Source organism: Bombus vancouverensis, unplaced genomic scaffold, assembly GCF_051014615.1.
Source record: "Bombus vancouverensis nearcticus unplaced genomic scaffold, iyBomVanc1_principal scaffold0045, whole genome shotgun sequence".
Classification (NCBI taxonomy): Eukaryota; Metazoa; Arthropoda; class Insecta; order Hymenoptera; family Apidae; genus Bombus; species Bombus vancouverensis.
In genome coordinates this window covers 161601-170379 of record NW_027468936.1, presented here as the reverse complement: position 1 = coordinate 170379, position 8779 = coordinate 161601, and the positions used below count along the sequence as shown (strand labels likewise).

The window sequence follows — 8779 nt, the reverse complement described above, 5'->3', positions numbered from 1 at the left end:
GTGCTATGTTTAGTTTATTTGCGTTTAGTCCCTTTGTAACTGCAAAGTCTAGCAGGTCAGGTATTTTGCTCAGGTCTGTCGGCCAGTATGTCGGTCTTCCTGTGGATAATATATTGAGGTTATTGTTTCTAATGTATTTTTCCAAGGTTCTACCTCGAGGTGTAGTGATTCTTGATCCCCATAGTGTGTGCTTTGAATTGTAGTCTCCCGCTGCAATATACTTGTCACCTAAGTGTCGAAAGTACTCTTCCCACATTTGCGTTGTAGTTTTGTGTCGCGGCGGTACGTATACTGCTGACAACTGCAGTTGGTTGCTGTTAGTCTGTACGGTAACGGTGGTTGCTTGTATATGTTCCTTACTGACCTGACTGTGTAGGTGATGTTTAATGTTTTTTATTACTACTGCCATCCCTCCGTGTGCTTTCCCTGCAGAATGCTTGGTGTCGCATATGGTGTAGTGCGGTATTTTTATATAGCTTTTCATTGTGAGGTGTGTTTCTGAAACGAGTAGTATATCGATGTTGTTGCTATACAGGAATGTTTTAGTTTCTAGGGCCCTTTGTTGTAGGCCGTTAGAGTTCCAGGTTGCTATTTTAAGCGTGTCTATTTTTATTTTTTGCTCATCACGTTAGTAAGTAATTGTAACATGTCTGTTATCTGCTGTGTTTGCTGTCTGAGGAGTTCGTTTTGTTCGCTTATCATTTTTGTGAGTATTTCGGTGTTTTTTATGGAATGTTTTATTAACTCTTTGATTTCTGTAGCGTCGTTGCTGTGGTTGTTCTATTCTTGATTATCTAGGGGTGACGACCGGTTGACTATTTGCGCGTAGCTTCGGTTTTTGACGGTATTGGTGTTAGTGTGGTTATTGTTCATTACATGCTGTGTATTTGGTGCTGACATAGATTCTGTGTTGTCTTGTTGCGTGTGGAAATTGTTGTGTGTCCTGTTTCGAATCGGCGGGAAGAGTTTGCTTTGTAGTTGTTTTCTGACTACGCAGCCTTTGTAGCTGGCTTGTGTTCGCCGGGCTTCTGTTGCAGTAGTTTTTTGTGTGTCCGTATTGTTGACACCGCATGCATTGTGGTATATCTTTTCTATGTCTGGGTGGCTCGACTGTGATTATTGTGTTTGAGATTTTTTTAATTTCAAATTTTTCTTTGTTGTTGCTTTTCGGTTCTAACTCTATTAGGAATAGCGGTAGTGGTTGCTTAGTGTCAAATCTGGCTAAATTGTTGATCGTTCTTACCTGGTGTCCGATCTTGGCCAATTCCTCGCATATTTTGTTTGTATTTGTTTTGGAGTGTAGACCTCTGATTACTGCTTTGCAGCTCTTGTCGGATTTGGGTTGGTAAGTGTGATGCCCAGCGTTTTCTTCCTTTAGCGCTTTAGTTACTTTTCTGTAGGTTTCTGGGGTATTAGTCTGTACTTTTACCTGGTCCAGTTTGAGCTGTTTGATAGTGCAGTTTTCTTTTCCTGCCGTGCTGTTTAGCAGATCAATGAGGGGATCTATTATTTTTGCGTCTATGTAGATTGGTGGTGGCTTGGGAGTGAGTGTTCTTGGTTTTTCTGTAGGGTCTGTGTCCATCTCTTCTGTCAGTGAGCTGAAGGAGTTTTGTGTAGGAATTTCTTGTAGCCATTGTTGACTTTCTGTTTCTGTGGTCCTCCTATCGTTTGTGTTTGTGTTTATTTTTCTTTTTTTGCTGGGAGTTACAGTTCTCCAACTTTCGTTATGTTGTGGTAGATCCTTGTTAGTATTGCTCTTTACGTCGTCTTCTTGTATTATTTCCATTTCTATTTCTTTTGTATTTGCGCAGTCCTGTACTTCTCTTGTTGTTTTAATTGGGCTCTGTTGGTCTACTGCCCTGCTTATAGTGTATGTTTCTCCTTTGTTTAGTATTCTTATTGATGGTACTTTTTCCATCCTCGATTGGTTCTGTTGCTCTACTCTTGTCGCACAATGTCGGAGGCACTATGTTTCACGTACGCATAGCTCGACTGCTCGGGCAGAACTCGTTCTTCAAAATTGATGAACTTTTTAAAGAGGATCTTTACCTTTCTAGGCGGTAATGCCTGAACAACTGCTCTCTCTAGAACTTTCCTGTAAATACAAATTATTAGAAGATAAATTCTGTATGAAATTAAAAAGACAAAATATAGTTGAAAAAATATTTTTACCTTGCTATATCAGTATCATTAGATTTAACTAGAGAATCAACATAACAAGACCATATATCCACCTGTTTCGGATAAGAACTTAGAATTTGCTCAAACAGAGTTACTGCTCTCTCTTTATTTCTGTAGTGTACATACGTTCAGATGCTGGCAAAGATTGGAATGCTCTCTGCATAATATGCCTCGATTTGTCCCTCAAACCCATTTTTAGCAACCCTTCTCCACAATTAAATCACATCTCGGGAATACAGTTAAATTTTCCAATCATGGTATTAATTGTTTTCTCTAGTTCCATCTGCCTGCTAGCCTCGACATGAACAGTCAACATGTGACTGTATACTTTCAGTGAATCGTTAGACTTCACTGCCTCTTGAAAAACATCATTCAGTGCTTTAGGAAATCCGAATTTAGACTCCAAATTCAACCAAGCCTTCCAAACGTTTAATTTTTCCTTCTGTTCCCTGAAATTAATCGTTTTCACCGCTCTTCTTGCAACTGCTCTTGCTTTCTCGATTTCTGTTGTTTGTAAATGATATTCCATATACTGTAACCATAATATTGAACTGTCTAGACTAGCTAAAACTAATCTGTCGAACTGATGTACAGAATTTGGTAACTGGTTATTGGCGAGTGCTTCTTCTCTTTGACGTATTTCACGTTTCTCCTGTCTTTTTTGTTCTTGACGTTCAGCGGCACATAATTTCTTATTTCTCAGATTTGGTTTTTCTTCTACTTCATCTTCACTATCGCAAGATGACTCTTTATCCTGAAGGAGAGTTGAGTCAGCATATTTCAAATCTTCTTCGGAAGCTTTGGTATCTTCCAGTTTAATCTTTTCTTCTCCTGTTTGTTCAACACACATTCTCTTTGAATATTCCTTTTCTAAATCTTTCTCTGATTTTTCTCTGTTTCGTTTCCCTTTGTTTTTCATGTTTCGTCTTCCCGTAACTTTTCAATTTTTATTTTTTTGGCGAGTGCCACGTACTCTTGATTTTGCTTCTTTCTTTTTAAGTTATTATTATCATCCGATTTCTCTCTCACACAACACTTCTTTTCAAATGCAGATTTTATGACGCTGAGAGGCATAATATCGGATTTTTTGAAATTTAATGAGGTGTAACATTTAATTTTAGAATGAATAGTATAAGGTGTTAGATCTGGCAGTAAACTATTTATGTGACGACGTACAGGTATCGCAGCTAAAGTTCCGTTGCCAATACCTTGAAGGAGCATCAGGATAAACCAATTTGTCACCATTAAGATTCTACCACGTAGCAATTTACCGTCAGGAAATTGTATTTGCTTATTTTGTTTGGCACTTATTTTGGCACTTATGCATTATTAACGATAACGTGGTCGATTGGACAAGCTCGTGTACGTAATTTTTCCATATAATCGTCCCAGAAATTTTGTCCCCTATTTTTTTATTCTCAGAGTAATGATTCTTAGACACTATACCTAGCAAGTTATTCTGCAATTGAACAACCAACCAATCAGGCGTAATTTTTTCAATCTCTCCAGTAACTCTCTGCCCTAATTTGACAGATGCAATGGGTCTGTTTTTGTAATATGAATTCCTTGAAAGTTCTACTAATTTATTAAAATACAGGATCAATGGATTCAATGTATATTTTCTTTAGCGGTAATGTTAGTCTTAATTGTTGTTCTTTCCTGTTAATAGAAAATATTTTTGCCAATAAAATTTGGTTTGTGTGCAGTAGATTAAAATTACTAACGTTACTATGGGACACATATCCAAATGGCGTATATTCTGCAACTGGAAAAATAAGTCTTATACCAGTCTTATACCCATATTCTTGATCGTACAAGGTATACAGTCTCCTATTTTCAGTTTTTCAAAATTCCTGTACCTTCCTTGAGTTGCAAAAGTCCTAGTTAAAATTAAATTAGGTACTGTAGCAAATAGAAGAGCTGAAAGTGTATGACCAGGAACATATTTTGATGCTAGTAGAGCTGCAATCTCCATACAAGGTGACATGTGACCATCTAGTAAAAATCCTGTACTAACAGTTTGTCCTTTATATCTACTGACTCTTAAATATAATCCCTGAGCGGATGATTCTATTATTGTGCCCTCTACTTCTTCACCAATATCGAATGTTGCTTCTTCAACTTTTATGTCTTGATTAGCCACATTTAGAACTACTTTTCCCGAATCTGTGTTCACTGTTTGAATTTTTACCAAAATTGTTTGTCCAGCTGAATAGTTTCAATTTACGTTAGATGTTTCCAGCTCGAGGGCAGTATGTGGAATCCAACCTTTGACATCCCCGAAAAACTTTACCAATATTCCACGCTTATGTATTTGAACGATAGTTGCGTGGTGTTTCGAGTCAATTTTCGCGTCTTGTATGTTTCCTAAAATGGGCAAGTCACTCGTTATTAAAGACCTTTTCAAAGTGAGATATACTTTTTTCGGCCTATATAAAGGAACAAGACTCTTGCTTCTACTTCTTTGTCGACTTTCAGCTTTTGTAAGGGACTTAGATCTTCGTCAGATATATGATCTGGTGGAATTTGAACATTAAATTTACCAAGTTGTACATTAACGAAATCATTCAGTTTATCAATATTTGTAATCTTTACATTTACCACGTCGCCAGGTTTAAATGTTATATAGTAAATGACAACGTACATATTTTATAAACTGGCACATACAATCGTTTAGTGTAATGGTCGGGGTATCTACGTGTACTCTCTAAGTCACAAGTTAAGTAATTGCGAAGGCATATTAAGTTGAGTTATAAGTTTCAATTCCAACGAAGTAAGAACCTAATCCTTCTCATTCGCGCAAGCGAGAGAGCGGGAATCAAAGACTAATGTAAAATAATGCCTAGCATAATGCTAATACCACGTACCATATAGTTGCTGAAACTTTTATGCTTCATACATAGACATAAACATAAATTGTTTCAATATAAATATTAATAATAAATATTAATTGAATGAATATAGATAACAATGACCACTATAGGTTTCATATATGAAGTATTAGACCGAACGAGGTATGAAATATACAAGATATAGTACTCCTTATAACATTTATAATAAAACAATCGTCTGCTCAGATTTAATTTTTTCAATTTATAAAAATATGAATTTACACAAACACTCGCACTTTACTTATCATTACTTCCACAACAACGTTCTCTTTCTAAAGTTCAGATTTTCGTAACTGCAGATAAACGTGACACCCACATAGGCACGCATCATTTTTTTGTATTCTGCTACAATAGCACTTGCTACAGTTCTGCTCGTAAAGAAATCTGACAGGCGTGTAATAGACAAAAAATCATTTATCAATAAGAGGAAGCAGTCGCGAGCGAGTCAGTTATAATTCGAGTTTCACGAGTTATTAACGGTAATTAACGGAGTTATACGAGTTATCGAGTCATATGCGAGCAATCATACACTGTTTTTACGAATACGTTTGTACGAGCGTCGCTCGACAGTACTTATATTTGTCGGAGATGAAAGAACACCGGAGCTTTTGGAATTTTGGATAATCCCGCAACATTATAACCTAGAGTCTACTATAGCTGTAATTAAACAATTGTAGTTGTTCAATCCGATTGTAATTGTTCGAGATTAGTGATAGTGAGCTTTGGCTCGAGGCGACAGTCCGTCGCCTAACGTAGTCGCGGCCAAGGGATGAACGCTTTGTCTAACAAAGGTATGGAGTAATTCTATAGCCCTCCTTAAAAGAAATATTTGTGACGGCACGCGACGGTAAACATTCCAACGGTCTCTGTCCTGTAGCTCATCACACGCAGAGCCTATTCTCCGAGTAAGATTATTGCCAGATGTCGATGCGTCTCCGCAGTACATGTTCGGCTAGCCTGAAGGCCCGTTATAAATCTTAAGATTTAGTCAACTAAAGTCCTTCAAACAGACAAACAGTCTTTGTCCCACCTACGGGAAAATAGGGGAGACCTATTTTTCAACGAGCGGCGTCTCCCACTAGCAACTTTCCCTCGAGGGCGGCTAGCATCTTTTTCTAACCACCGATATGGAGATTGACCAATTAGCAGCAACGCCAATTTCCCTTACTTTCTGAACGAAGGCTTTTCTCGACGAATCCGATGATCTCGTGTCCTTAGACACACCCCATTATAGTTTTCCTCTGTGGCATCATCAGGACGGGAAAGTCATTCTCGCTCGCGATTTCATCGATGAAAAGAGTAACCCTTTACGACCAGTGAATATTACGCGTCCAACTTAGATTTTGTGAGCACGTTCATCTATCATCCCGTCGACCGCGGAATCGTTATTGAACCTAGGATCATTGTCATTAGTTTCTCGAGTACCTAACTACCACGGTTACTTGTCCGGTTCTATAATAATCGTATTTGCACTTGTCAATGTCTTCTCTATTGCATAACGACAACGTGTAACCCAAACGAAGATTCGTTTCACGCCCCTAACCCTAATTCTAATGTAAACCCGACATATATATATATATATATATAATTAATTAAAAAGGGGGAAATATAATTCTGTAATATCGTAGAATAGCTTTGATTGAAGATCGGCTGAAATTAGAAAACACCGTGTACGTTGTCTTTTTGTAGTTTGTTTACATCCAAGAGCGCCTAGTAACAGTGACGCGAGAAAAGATAAACAGCGTCAAAACAGAAGTACGGTTTCATATTTCAAGGAGTGGCAATCGAGAGGCCAGAGCATGTGAGCCAGAAAGTGTGTGCGTGTGCGTGTGTGCGTGTGTGTGTGTGTGTGTGTGAGAGGACGAGAGCAAGAGCGAGCACGACCGAGCAGGAATGCATTGGCGAGGGTCAGAGTTGATCGAGACGTCGAAGCATAGAGTCGTTAGAATTGTCGAGTGTTAGAGTTGCTAGTGAGAGAGAGAGAGAGAGAGAGAGAGAGAGAGAGAGAGAGAGAGTTACCAAATATAAAAAATACGAGCGTTGCATTTAGTTTTCCTGTTAATCAAACATCGTTTCTCTGTCTAACTAATATCTGTATTTTCAATCCATTATTAATAAATTATAATTAATCGGACAAAATTACACCTTTAATATATTCCGATATTACATTACCATGATGTAATATTTATCATGCTTATTTTGTACGTAAAACGAATCGTTGGAATATTCCCGAAGCTAACGAAGCATTTCCCAAAAGTTAAACCGAAGAAATTAACGCGAATAGTTAAGTGAAATTTTTCCATTAACTTGCTGACCAACCGGCAAATAAAAAATCATAAAAATTGTTTCAATGTGTTGAGGTCACGCATAACTTCTTTTTTCATTGACGATTACCAAACAGGTAAAATTTCGAAATTGTACGAAGGCCACGTGACCAGATCGTATTGGAATTTGAAGTGCATGGAAAAAGACAACTCGAAGTACAAATCTTGAGATGTACTACTCGAAGTACAAACGTGAACTAATGGATGCAGAAAAGCAATTAACGCCAAACATCCGAACAGCATCTTGGAGCCCGTCATTGTTCTGAAATAAAAGAAGTGACGAATTAAAAAGACGCAGGACTAATAATAATAAAGGAAACTTAGTTCGTATTATAAATTGAATTTACATCAGAAAAGAAGCACGATCACGCGAAACAGATCGTAGAAATGACAAATATCATCGATATACGTTTCAGTGTAATTTCACTTTTGAAAATTATTTAGTTTAATACGATCGTATTCATCGCTCTGAAACTTTCATTGTGCTACAATTTGTGCTGCGTCTTTTTAATTTCTCTATCTTTCTGTGTTTTCGGAAAAATTACTTGAAAGATTAAGAATTGCTTGCCTTATTTTATTTTCGATTAGTTAGGGTTTGATTATTCCAGGTAAGCTTTATTATTTATAACAGGTTTTATCACTTGTTTATTATTTAGGAGTTTGTTATTTTAGGATTAGTACCTTTTAGGATTTCTTATCCTTCGAGTTTCTGTTTCAGATATCTAGGTCTATTTCAAGATGTTTTATTACATTAGGATTATTTATTCGATTAAGATAATTTAAGAGTTTCACAATGTACAAAGAAATAATCGCGTGAAATTTAGATTTATGCTTTAAACGTATTAAACACGCGGTAATTTCAATGTCTATAGCCTCGAACGTGTTCTGATTAGTTGTGTCATTGTATGTGACATTGAAATCACAAAAATCCATTGCAAGTGTGCTGTCATGCAATGTGGATGTAATTGGGTTTTTTGGGTATTTCCTGTATCATCTGATTTGTACAGTACTATTTTAACGCAAGGACAGGAAAGTTATTATATATTTCCCGTCCATTATTTGAATCGTTGTGAAGTGTAACGAATTATATTCGATTCGAGGAGATGTTAATGAATTACCCATTTCATATGTAATTACATGGAAATAAAAATCATTGCAAAAATAATTGATCTAATGACAACGGAATTTCCAATATTTTTTTGTTTCGTCACGTCTTTTTCATAATATATCTTTTATAGGTACGTGATTTATTAATCGTTCGAATGGAAATAATTATTCGTATAATATTCAAATGATTCTAGCCATAAAATAAATTAAAACGATACCTGTCAATGATATGCAATCTGCGTATGACGTCAACCTCGATCTATGCTTATACAAGAA

General features: G+C 36.8%; 1 long non-coding RNA gene and 1 pseudogene across 1 annotated transcript; one reads left to right on the top strand and one right to left on the bottom strand.

The window, feature by feature from the left end:
- Nucleotides 1-1933: 1933 nt before the first annotated feature.
- LOC143304652 (rRNA biogenesis protein RRP5-like) lies at nucleotides 1934-5623 on the bottom strand (annotated as a pseudogene).
- Nucleotides 5624-6662: 1039 nt separating this feature from the next.
- Nucleotides 6663-8561, top strand: LOC143304668 (uncharacterized). The gene is made up of 2 exons (XR_013061324.1): nucleotides 6663-7355; nucleotides 7474-8561. It is a non-coding gene; the product is annotated as an uncharacterized LOC143304668 (long non-coding RNA).
- The last annotated feature ends 218 nt before the right edge of the window (nucleotides 8562-8779 follow it).